This window comes from Pyrus communis, chromosome 9, assembly GCF_041283825.1.
Source record: "Pyrus communis isolate YQ-2024b chromosome 9, ASM4128382v1, whole genome shotgun sequence".
Classification (NCBI taxonomy): Eukaryota; Viridiplantae; Streptophyta; class Magnoliopsida; order Rosales; family Rosaceae; genus Pyrus; species Pyrus communis.
Genome location: NC_142573.1, coordinates 15,191,118 through 15,202,995, shown reverse-complemented (window position 1 = coordinate 15,202,995; position 11,878 = coordinate 15,191,118). Strand labels below are relative to the sequence as shown.

The window sequence follows — 11,878 nt, the reverse complement described above, 5'->3', positions numbered from 1 at the left end:
TCAAGCCTTGGAGGGTGTAACTTTGGCCTTCCACAGAGAATATCATTGTTTTCTGTTTGAAATGCCAACCAATGAATCCCAAGGATTCCAACCATTATGCACCCAAAATGAGGTCACAGCCAGACACATCGAGTAAGAGGAAAGAGCCGTGCATAATATAATCTTGTAATTTGAGAGTCACATCAGTAACACGTTTAGAGGAATAACGATCATGAGATGCTATGGTGAACTTCACAGGATTGATGAATTTCATAGGTAGGGCCAACTGTTCAGCAATGTGGGGATTTAAGAGATTGTACGCGGCTCCGGAGTCGATCAGAATGGTGATAGGCTTGGAGGAAATTGAGCCTTTCAATCGCATTAGTCGCCCGATATTAATACCCAGAATGGAGAACAGTTCAAGCATGTGACAAGAGGTCTCCTCTACCATAGTGTTTTCCTTTCGGCAATCATGGAATTCTGTAGAATCGTCCTCATGCAGAGTAGGGTCAAGCAATATAAGTAGTGGGGTTTGCATTTGTGGATGGGTGAATATTGTTCATGACAGCCAAAACATTCATTTTTCCATTGTTTATCCTATACTTCAGTTGAGGTTAGGCGCTTGAATGCACTATTAGACAGGGATGGTTGTTTTGTAGTGGTTGGTGGTGTTGGGTTAGGGAAAGAGGAATGGGAAATGGTGGTATGGGATAGGTAGGGGCGGGGAAAAGTGGGGCGGGTAAAACGTTTGGCTTGCAGCTTAGTTTCAAAAAAATTTGATAATTTCTGGGCTTAATGTAAAGATTCGTGTTCGAGAGCAAGGACATCATGACAGATGTCCTCCTTTAGACAGCCCAAGAACACGTGTTTCAATTGGTTTTCTATCCAATCAGTTACCTGGTAAGAAAATCGTGTGAACTTTGCCAAATAATCATCAACAGTAGCCTTTTGTTGAATGTGAATGAGCTGGGATTCAATGTTTGCTTGATCACCCCCACCAAAACATTGAAGCAACAGATCAACAAATAAACCCCAATTATCTCTGCCATGTCTTTGTTCAAAAGCTCTCATCCATATAGAAGCATTTGCACCAAAATTACATGTTGCTACAAGGACCCATTGGTGAGGAGGGACCTCGTAATAGTCGAGATAGCTTTCGACCATGGCCAACCACCCGTAAGGGTCCTCCCTATTGAAACGCGAGAGTTCCATTTTGATGGGTTTGAAAGTATTGGGAGGGTGTTGGAAAATGTATGGTGTTGGGTGGGTTTGGGTAATAGAAATAAGGGTGGGGTACAGTGCAACATGGAAGGAGTGGGAAGTATATGGTATTGGGTGGGTGTAGGTGTAAGGGTATGGTGAGTAATTGGAGGAAGAGGCTGGGTTCAATTGAGAGTGGGTAGGCCTAGTTGTGATAGTATTAAGGGATGGAGTAGGCCGGGTTGAGGGGATGTAAGTAGGTAGTGGGTTGAGGGTGGGTGGGTTAGAAAGGCTAAAGTCCATGTAGGATGTATTCGGTGAAGGAAAAAGGGAGCAGAAAGAGGGTTGGAGATTAGGTGTAGAGGATCTCGGGTTAGGTGTGGCGGTGGGTGGTACAAAGGTGGCCGGGGTGGCAGTAGGTATGATGGTGGTGGTCGGGGTTGGTGGGAGGGCTGATTTGAGGTGGCGCAGCTCGTCAAGCAGCAAGGTTTGGAAAGATGCGAACTAGGAAGTCATGGTAGTTTGGAAGGCCGTGTTGAAGTCGCTGAGTTGTTCAAGAGACTTTTAGAATGAAGCTTGCTGATTTTCTAGAATGGCGATGGTGTCACAGACATCCTCGACCTGGTTACGGAGGTGCTCGTGACGAACATCCACTGCAATGGTGACTGCGTCGGGGTCAGAGCTAGCAGATTGTGTGTTTTTGCCCATCGATCGAAGGGCTCTGATACTAATTGGTACACCCAATCGGTTTAGGTTGGCTAAAAATGGCAACTTCAACAGAAATAGTGCAGGAATTTAGAAAGAGAAAAGAGAGAGGAGTTTTGAGGAAAAAGAGGCAGTTTTAATTCATTTCATTCGTAATCTGTCCTCGTCTCTCTATTACGTATTTATACTCCTCGTAGGAGAACCTTAGCTATTTGGGCATGGTGATAAAAGGGCTGACATGGGCCGGTTGCAAGGAGGGAAGTAGTGGACTCCAGTAAATGGGCTTAACACACGCACGTGATGAGTGCGTGCAATATCGAATATATATTGGTGATTTTCCAGCCTCTCGTAAAGAAGAGCAGCTGCGTATTATTGCGACTAGGGTTGTCCTGTGAATTTTTCGTCGCTCCCAATTCCAACCGGGCAAGACTTTTGCCCTAGATCGCAGCCATGTCTTCCAAGCAAGGTATGTTCTTTACGATTGAAACCCTAGATTTTCAAGTTTCAGTTCCCAATTCCGACTCCAATTTTTTGTAAACCATAAAATTGGGTAAAAAACCCTAGAAATTCGTTAGCTTTCGTTTGGATTTTCGAGCCCAGAAATATGAAATTGTGTTTCGTTTTTTAGGTGGAAAAGCTAAGCCCTTGAAGGCACCCAAGGCCGATAAGAAGGAGTACGACGAGGTAAGGAATGATTAGGTTTATGTTGTAGGTGGATAAGGATTTGTGTTTTGGCTGGATCTTTTTAGCTCGGAATTTCTTTTTACTGTATGTTGAGATTTAAAAATCCCTTTTATTGGGCAAAACTTATGCTTAATGAATTAGTATGTAGCTGAACTCGTTATTGTGTTTGATTAATCACTAGATAGGAGCAGGGTGATGTTATTTAGTTCTTTTACGTAAAGTTTGTATTTTGTAGGAATTGAAGTTATTCAAAGAATGGTTTATTGTTTTTTGTAACGTCGGATTTGATTGTGGAAACAATATGCAAATAACTATTTCTCGATAGGTTTAGTATGGTAACCAAGGAAATTTGTGTTCAACAAAATGGATTCTCTGTTTCTCTGACTAGCAGATGCTCAATGTTCAGCTAATAGTATGAACGTTGTTTTAGACTTGTAGTTTGAAAAACGCTGTCTCTGCCCCGTTCCCCCGATCCCCAAACGTGAGCATATTTTGTGTTACCTTGTACATTACATGCTCTGCTATTTGATGACTCCTTTGCCACTCTATGTCGAATCTTGCATGTTTTGAATTGAGAAGCAAAGGAGCTGCTGAAACAATGTTAGCTGAATTGTTCTCAACTGCACTTAGATTTGAATCTTTATACTTATTATTGCCCATGGTGGTTTGTTATATCACCGTGCATTGAAGCTCATGGTTGGAAAAATACATGTTCAAGTTCATGAAGTAGTTAGCTTGCTTTTCAGTGGTTTTTAAACTTACTTTTTATATCCCTTGCAATAAGAATCTTTATCTTCTGTTGTGCAGTCCGATTTGGCCAACCTTCAGAAGAAAAAAGATGAGGAAAAGGTAGGTTTATTTTTACCGTAACCAGGCTCCTTTATCGAGTGTTTTGATAAATTATTGATGAAATTATCATGCTTGTGATAAACAGGCACTGAAGGAGCTTAGAACCAAGGCACAACAGAAGGGGTCATTTGGAGGTGCTGGGCTCAAGAAAAGTGGGAAGAAATGAGTGGGTTTATCCAACCCCAAGCTGGGATACAATATATCGATCTTGAGCTGTAATTATGAACTCGATTGTGTCGACGTCTTTCAATTTATGCGATGGTCTAGTTTCTAATGTGCGCTAGATCTAGCTTGAGTGAATTTCAGTGTGTAACATTATGACCCAGTCTAAATAAATTGAGTTTGTCTAATCTGAAGTTTTTCTGATCGGTCTTTTTGAGCTTTCTTTGCAGTGTTACCTTGTTTGCTTTGGTTTGTTATTTTCAAAAATATCAAAGAGGTTTCGAGATTGATACTCTTATATCGCACAACCTGCTGATCTGTTTTTTGTGTAATGGAGACATAATATGAAACAACGCAAAAATCCCGCCACTCTGATTAACCAAGATTCTGATTTGCTTAACAAAAAGGCATTGCTATTTATATATATCTAAGTAGCAACAAGAGTTACGTTCCAGTATTGTTCCCAAAAAAATTGCTTCAACTCTATCTATTCATCCTTTGGTTATACCAGATGCACTCGCATCTGCTACTTGGCAAAGCTTGAAATGCACAAGGCAGTAGCACATACAAGTGAAATATGCTCCACAAACTCTGGCTTGATGCATAACTACTGCTGCCCTGGGTCTTCTGGGGTTTCTTTGTCTGGATCTTCATCCCCTTCTTCCTTCTCTTTCTTTTCTTCCTCTTCTTCGTCTTCTTCGGGAGGATCTGCTGGCAGTGGAGGCGGTAAAGGTGTTTTCATTGGGCTAAACTGGGGAAATATATCTGGTCTCCTCGCAGGTTTAGGCCGTTCCCATTCCTTCAATGTCAAAAAATGCACACAGGATAAGCATATCTAAATTTTCCAAAGGTGAATATACCTACGGAATTAAGAGCACGTTTAACCTTCCCTCTGTAATCTACGGTGAAATCCTTATCAAGTGACAATAGAACCTTAACATTTTCCCATTAACACCATTCCAGAATGCATGTGCTATATCGAAGATTATATTTACATAACGGTTACTTGAAGTTTAGGAACTTAGGATGGAGAGTGAAGCAGACTAATAAATCATGCAACAAGCACCAGGTCAAACGAACCAGTGCACCTTGTATTCTGAACTTGAGTACAGAAAGTGTTTGATTTTTCAATAGTTTGAGCATGAATAAACAAAAACACCTCTCAATGCTGCCTTAGCCTAAGACAACACAATGTTGATTTTTCATATATGTGTAGCTGACAAATCACAAAATTGGTTGAGCAATTTCATTGCTTGAAATCTTGTTAACTTGTTGGCAAGACACCGGTGTACACTTATAAGAACTCAATCAAAAGATGTTAAGTAAGGACAATCCAATCAACAAGAAGCAAGAGTGTATTAGAGATCCCTTGTTTGGTATGTGCGTCCCGCTCGCGCGCACATACACAAAAGTATAGTTTACACCAGATGATGGAATAGTTCCACTACACAAACAGGCCATTGGCACTTGGAATATTGCTTCCAGAATATATAAGTTCCCAAGTACCCATGAAATACCCAACAAACAGGAACCCTCATGCTGCTGAGAGCTCACCTGGACTAAGTGAACTGATCCATTGGCACTTGGAATATTGCTTCCAGAATATTTAAGTTTCCAAGTACCCATGAAATACCCAACAAACAGGAACCCTTATGCTGCTGAGAGCTCAACTGGACTAAGTGAACTAATCCCAACAGGCAAACATTACAAGCATTATGGTACTTGTATAAGAAAATACTGAAAAAATAAACCAATTTTTGGACACAAAATAGATCACAGAACGTGTTCGGCAAAATTACCCACAGAAAGATTGAGATGGTTTAGAAACTTACAATGGGGAATTCGAGAGGGGAGCGGTGGGTCAGCTTTTCCTCCTCGGGAGCCATCCGAACGACATGGCTTTGCGTCTGACGATTGACAAAAGTTAGGGGTTTTGGGCGGAGAGTGGTAGAGCAACCGGGATAACGTTTATACTGGTTCTGTCTGAAACTACACTAGAAAGAAGGATATGGTGAAGGAAGAGAAGAAGAAGAAGGTGTTGGTAATGGCGGGATTACGGCGGGCAGAGGCAGCGTGAGGCTCCGCAACGCCATATTTGGGTCGGGAGTTTGGATTGCTGAGTTTCTTACTGAGACTGAAATCGTATCGCATTATGCTGCTACTCTTCGGGACTCTTAGTGCTGACCCGATGTAACTTCGGCAAGTCCGCGCCGGGAAGAGATCCTCTCGGAATCTATTCCACCAAATCTCACCAATCAATTAATCGGGTTCTTAAAATTTGATTAAATGACTATAAATAGAGGGTCACTTTAAAAGTTATAATAATTTTAACTGTTGGATCAAATTTTAAGGATCCGGATTAATTGATTGGTGTGCTTTGATGGGAGAGATCCAGAGAGGATCTCTTCCCGTCCACACCGACTCAATCCACAAATCCAATCCCAATTCTGTTCTTTATAAGTCCAAGTCTAAGTAATGGGCTAGTGGTAGGGTGCAACTCGAGCAGGTTGGGCAGGTTGGAAGGTCAACCCAATCCTAACCCAACTTTTACAATTCGGGCTTAGGTTTGGGTTGAGATTCATTTGGGTTCAGTTGGGCTCGGGTTTAATTGGGTTATGACTCACTTGGGTTTGGGTTCGGGTTGCCTAACTTTTTCAAGTTTAATCTTGTAACAACTTAGTTTCCAAAAATTCGTAAAAAAATTAAGCCAAGTAGCATCAAAACGAGCTAACTTTAATTTCATAAATCAATCAAAGTTGTTGAGCAATTGCTTCAAGACACATAATTTAGCTTTTGGAGACTAACAATCTACTATAAAGCTTTAGGATTTAGAGACTACGAATGTCTGCTGACTAATCAAAGCCTCTTATTCCCTAAAAGCTTAAGTAATTATAAAGGGTAATTTATTTATAAAAAAAAATATTAGAAAAGGCGTTGGTTTTTGGACTTGGCTCACTTGGGTGTAGTATGAGAATTAATTGATATGGGTTATAATCTGGTTAGATTGGGTTTGGTTAGTCGAGTTAGGTTGGATTGGGGATGGACGGGCAAATGATCAACCCAACTAAGCCCAATCAATGAACGGGTTGAAATTGGGTTGGGTTTGGGCGGGTTATAACTAAAAAAAAAACTTTCTTGTTCGGGTTTAAAGTCGAGTTAGACATGGACGGGTTCGGATTGGCCCAACCCAAGTTGTAACCCTAGCTGGTGGTTTGGGGAAAAAAATATAGGTATTCACTAATTTCTCCCACGCAACATGTAAGCAATTGTCAATTTTTTTCATAAACTTTCATTTTAGTTGATTACCTCTTCTGAGCCTTAATAATTGGACAAGTAATGATTTGTTTTCAGCAAACATTTTCTATGTTGTTGATTATTCTTTTTGAGCAACTATTGCAATGAAAAGCGCTCCACTTATGCCCTGCCAAAAGGATTACAATACAAAAGGGTTTACCAAGTCGAAAAATGTTGGAATACAAGTAAGAGCTTGTTTGATAACAAGTTATCCTTCTTATATCTAATTCTCTATTTTAGTTACATTCATCATTTCTGAAAGAAAAAAATTATTTACAAATTGAATACCACAATACTACAAGTTATTCACAATTATATGTCAGATTTGGACTTTCATTTAGGCGGTGCTATTCACACACCCAATTTTATCTTTCACACATCCTCTGTTAATTTCTATCATTTGATTGTCTTCAATTTATTTAATTCGACATACAAAAATTGTCAGAGGTGTGTGGAAAATAAAAAGCCGTATGTTGTAAAATCTCGTCCCTGGATTTTACTATTTAGTTTTACGTATTTCGTGTTTTTCCTCGATTGGTGCCCCCAATTGGTGTGGTGCCCCATCTAGACGGCGTTGCATTTTTGGACCTGCAATGGTCGCCTTTGACTTATACCGGCTACATAGTACAAATATATAGGGTTTGGGCACATTTCTGGCTACATAGTACAAATATGCACCTTGGAATCACTCGAACTCGACTATTGTCTGAAGTCGGCCAAATATGTAGGGTTTGGGCACATTTCTGGCAGCTAGTTCTTAAACAAGTCGATTTTCAGGTGGTCGAGAGTTTTGCTTAGGGACGTGATGCATTTCGATAAACTCCCTTTCAACTTCTGCAAATGTTTCTTTGGCAGGTGAGCATCGACCATGTTTACTGTCCCATCTAAGAATGGATCTATGTTGACCAACATTTGGCTTTTCTTAGGAAACTTCAACTTTCCATTATTTATCCAACTCAGAATAGCACCCCTAAATATCACACAGTTGTTGGTTGAATGTTTACCAGAATTATGATACTTGCAATATACTTTCCCCTTCAGGTCCTTGGCCTTGGGGTATATTATGTCCGGGCTAAAGCTTAATTATCTTGGCTGCCAAGAGCTGGTCAAAAATTACATCGGCCTTTTATAATATCAAAAGTATAAACCTTTGATGCCTTCACTGAAACTTTGGCCGAAGCAGTATGGGTTTTTGTATCCTTAGTGTTAGCATGATTTAATGCCTTGCACATAAATGGTTTGTTAATCATGATTCCGACCATGTCAATACTAGTGTCTTGAGCCTCAGTATCGTCAACCAAAGCATAACTCACACTTGGATTCTTGCACAAAGTTCCTTGTGATGCGGTTTTTATGATGTTTTCATTGAGTCGTACTGTTCCAGATGTTCGGCCAACTCATACATGTCCTGAAAATTCATGTCGAGGAACTTTTTCTAAAACTCCATATTTATGTTATTCTGAGCTATCCGTACATATTCGGCCTCTAGAAGAGGTTCTTAGCACCAATTTTTAGTTGCCTTGAATCTATATAGGTACTGAGCCAAGGATTCATCGGATGCATAGGCCATCCTGGCTAATGAAGAGACTGAAACTTCCATTCCAGGTCTATGAAATTGTTTACATAACTTTCTTGCCAGTTCTTCTCAAGTCTGCACCGAATTCGCTAACAAATTGATGTACCAAGAGAATGATGCTGTTATCAAAGAATAGTTGAACAAACGTAACTTGTGGTAGTCATGGTTTGCATCTCCATTGGGCAATAAAATGGGCAACGTGTTCTAATGACGAGAGGCTATACTCACCATTGAAGAGGCTAAAATTAAGAATCTTGAATTCCGGAAGATACTTGAATTTCTCAACGTACAATGGATATGGATGAATGTACTTAGGGATCTTCGACCCTCTCTTCATAGTCGAATCTATCATCCGATGGATTCCTCTATGTCAACAACCAATGACTCTCCTTTGCAACCGATGGCTCGTGTTCCGCTAATCGAAGGTAGGCCATGAATAGGTTCAAGATCAACCTTGTTACCATTATGGGTTGATCTTGATATGTGAAGACTCATGCCTTTCACTTCCTAGGAGAATTTTCTTTTTGGGCACAAGAAAATTATGCGTTTGTTTTTCAGTAATAGCTCTACTCTCTCGAGACTCATTTACTAATAACTCCAACCAACGATTTGCTTTGTGATGGCAAAAATTCACTTTTTCTTGTTTGAGACCCAAGTTACCAATCTCGCACTCAAGGATGACCTCAAGATGTCGAGTGTGTTCTTAGAGTTTACACCGAAAAAATACTTTTGGTGGATGATGCTTCATCATCATCATTGACATATTCTTTAATTGTTCATTCTGGAAGGCCAACGTCAGCAGGCTGAGTGATCTGAGTAATGACCACTGCCGAATGTCTCTGTCCGTCGAGCTTAATTTATATCTCTCAGCGTGGTGTAGAGTCGGGGGTAACAGCAGCAGGAGGGTTCTGTGCCGATTCTGTAATGGGGGGGTACTACCGTTTGATTTACAAATACTTGATTTCTGGTTGTTTTTCACATCGTTGGCTTTTTCTTGATGCTGCGTGTCGATGCAAATTTTCACCGTCTCTAACTTTGACGAAAACGCACTTGCAAAACAATTAACATCTTTGATCAAGGACCTAAGCCTCACGAGCCCACGAGGTAGGGGGAGGTTAGGCCAATGGATCTTTGATGCTTAAGTTAGTTTCTCTGATAAGAGTAAAATGTTTAGGGCTTTTTAGGGTAGCCAAAAGCTTCTGAATTTTGGTAAAATATGGGGTATATATAGGTGAGAGGGCCGGCCATAGCGTTAAGGTTTTACCCTACACATGGCGGCATCCTATTGGCCAATGTTTATGGAGAAATATTGTCAAGATATTAAATAGGAGTAATTATCCCTAATTGATTTAAATTGGGATTACTTACTTTATTGGAGTCAATACTTACTTGATTGGAGTCAATCTTCAATTGGGAATGTATTAAAGATAGGGTTTGGTTAAAGATAGGATTTAGGTAATTAATCCTTATCTTTAATGCCTTGACTTTTCCTTGCCAAGGGTAGGTGAGCTGTGGGCAGTCGTATTTAGCTGCTGAGACCTTCAAAGGTGTGAGCTGCGTGTCGGAGTATCTGAGGAGCCTGCCCATTTATTGAGGGCAATCTTGTCTTTCTTGAGCAAAAGTCCACGTGTCGCCTCTAGAATTTTTGGGGTTATTTTAGGCTCCACACTGCGTGTTTCAATGGTCATGAACTTCATAGTTATTTAGCACTAGGTCCTACAGGGCGTGCCAACATGTTGACCCTAAAAAGTACTTAACCTACATGACGCTCAGGCTGAATAGTTAATGAGCTAACTACGTCATTTGGATAAATATGGGACGTGCTAACTCGATGACCGAACTCAGTCGATGAGTAAATGAATTGGTAGTGATGGTATCGAACGCGCTGCTGACTTCTATATCTTGCGATTGCAACCAAGGAATGAACTCGTCTCGACCTTTGGGTTCTAGAGCCTAAAGACAAGGCCGCTAGTATATGCAAAGTTCATGAACTATCTACACCGGGCTCGGCTGCTTCAATTATATTTGTTCAAAAATAAATGCGTTGAATCAGTACTATACTATATGTACACAAATACTCAAAAGAGATAAGTGTCTTAATTGTAAAATTGGTTCGACCGTCAAAGTGCTGAACTCTAAAATGTACTTGTGAATATCCAATCATAAAATATGTTCAGCTTTCAATGTGTTGAACGATATAACCTGGTAACACCTCACTTCGTCGAGAAAGCTAATAAAGTGACCTCTTCCCAACAAGGACTCAAATAATCTTTGTTGATAGAGACTTGGATAGATAGTCAGCCTAACTTGGAGTAGTGTTGTCCAATATAAACTGTAAGATGCTCCACGACATCTAACTATGACGCCAATGTTGTCCAATACAAACTGTAAGATGTTGTCGGTTGCCGAGCACAATGTTGTTCAATACAAACTATAAGATGTGCTCGACGAGGTTGTCAAACACAGTGCTGTCTAATATAAACTGTAAGATGTGTTTGACAAAGTTAGGGAAGTTAGTGTTTTCTCAAAGATGAAAGTGTTTCGCATAAAGCGAGAAATTGCGCAAGGCAAATTTATGTGTTGCATTGAAGGTCTTTTGAATGTTGCAAACCCTCTTCTATTTATAGGGGTGATTTTCACCTAGTGCAGAGGTAGAGTCCCACTCGAACTAAATCTCCTTGACATGTCTTGATCCAGTAACAAATTATCTTCTCATTTGAATTGAACTTGGTCGTTCCTTCCAGACTTAGGACTCTGAACCTAGTCATCTCTTGGTATTCAATTCACTCCTTGTTTTAATCAGATTTTTAAAATATTACAAATCTTATTATGCCATCCTGATCCTTGAGGACTCCTAATTGAATCAGGACTTAGCCGAATTCATTCTTGATTTTCAAGTGTCCATCATTAGTTCAAACTCGGCTAAACCACTTTGGGATAGGCTTCTTATCCAAACAGACATGGGACCCAAGTTTGTCTTCTTATGGCTCGAGCTCATAATCTTACTCGGCCCAACTCCATTATTTTGGGCACAAACAGAAGGTTATAACAAAACCAATTGCTAAGCAGCATCAGTAGGTTATGATGGAATTGATAAAACAAGAGAGAGAAGATGCCGGGGTGGAAGAATATTATGAGCGCAAATGATTGATCATCATGAAATAGTCAACATTGTAGATAAATTACAAGTGTGGGTATAGCAAGCTGTTTTGGTACAAAAACACCATTGCGTTGTGTTATGTGTACTATTTTAGTTGCAATTTCTCCACTAATATGGTTTTGCCTTGACAGGTTAAGAATATATCTATCAGTTGGTAGAGGGCAATGGCAATTAGATAGAAAGGGCAATAAAATTACCATTACTTTTCATTATAAACAGTAATTGCCTTTGTGCAAGTCCAATAGTTTGAAAGGACGAAGCGCAAGGCT

General features: G+C 40.1%; 1 non-coding gene across 1 annotated transcript; it reads right to left on the bottom strand.

Annotated features, from left to right (window-relative positions):
• Nucleotides 1–3,970: 3,970 nt before the first annotated feature.
• LOC137739521 (uncharacterized) lies at nucleotides 3,971–5,848 on the bottom strand. Its single transcript, XR_015966989.1, has 2 exons — nucleotides 5,412–5,848; nucleotides 3,971–4,378 (listed from the first exon to the last, which is right to left on the bottom strand). It is a non-coding gene; the product is annotated as an uncharacterized LOC137739521 (transcript).
• Nucleotides 5,849–11,878: the final 6,030 nt, after the last annotated feature.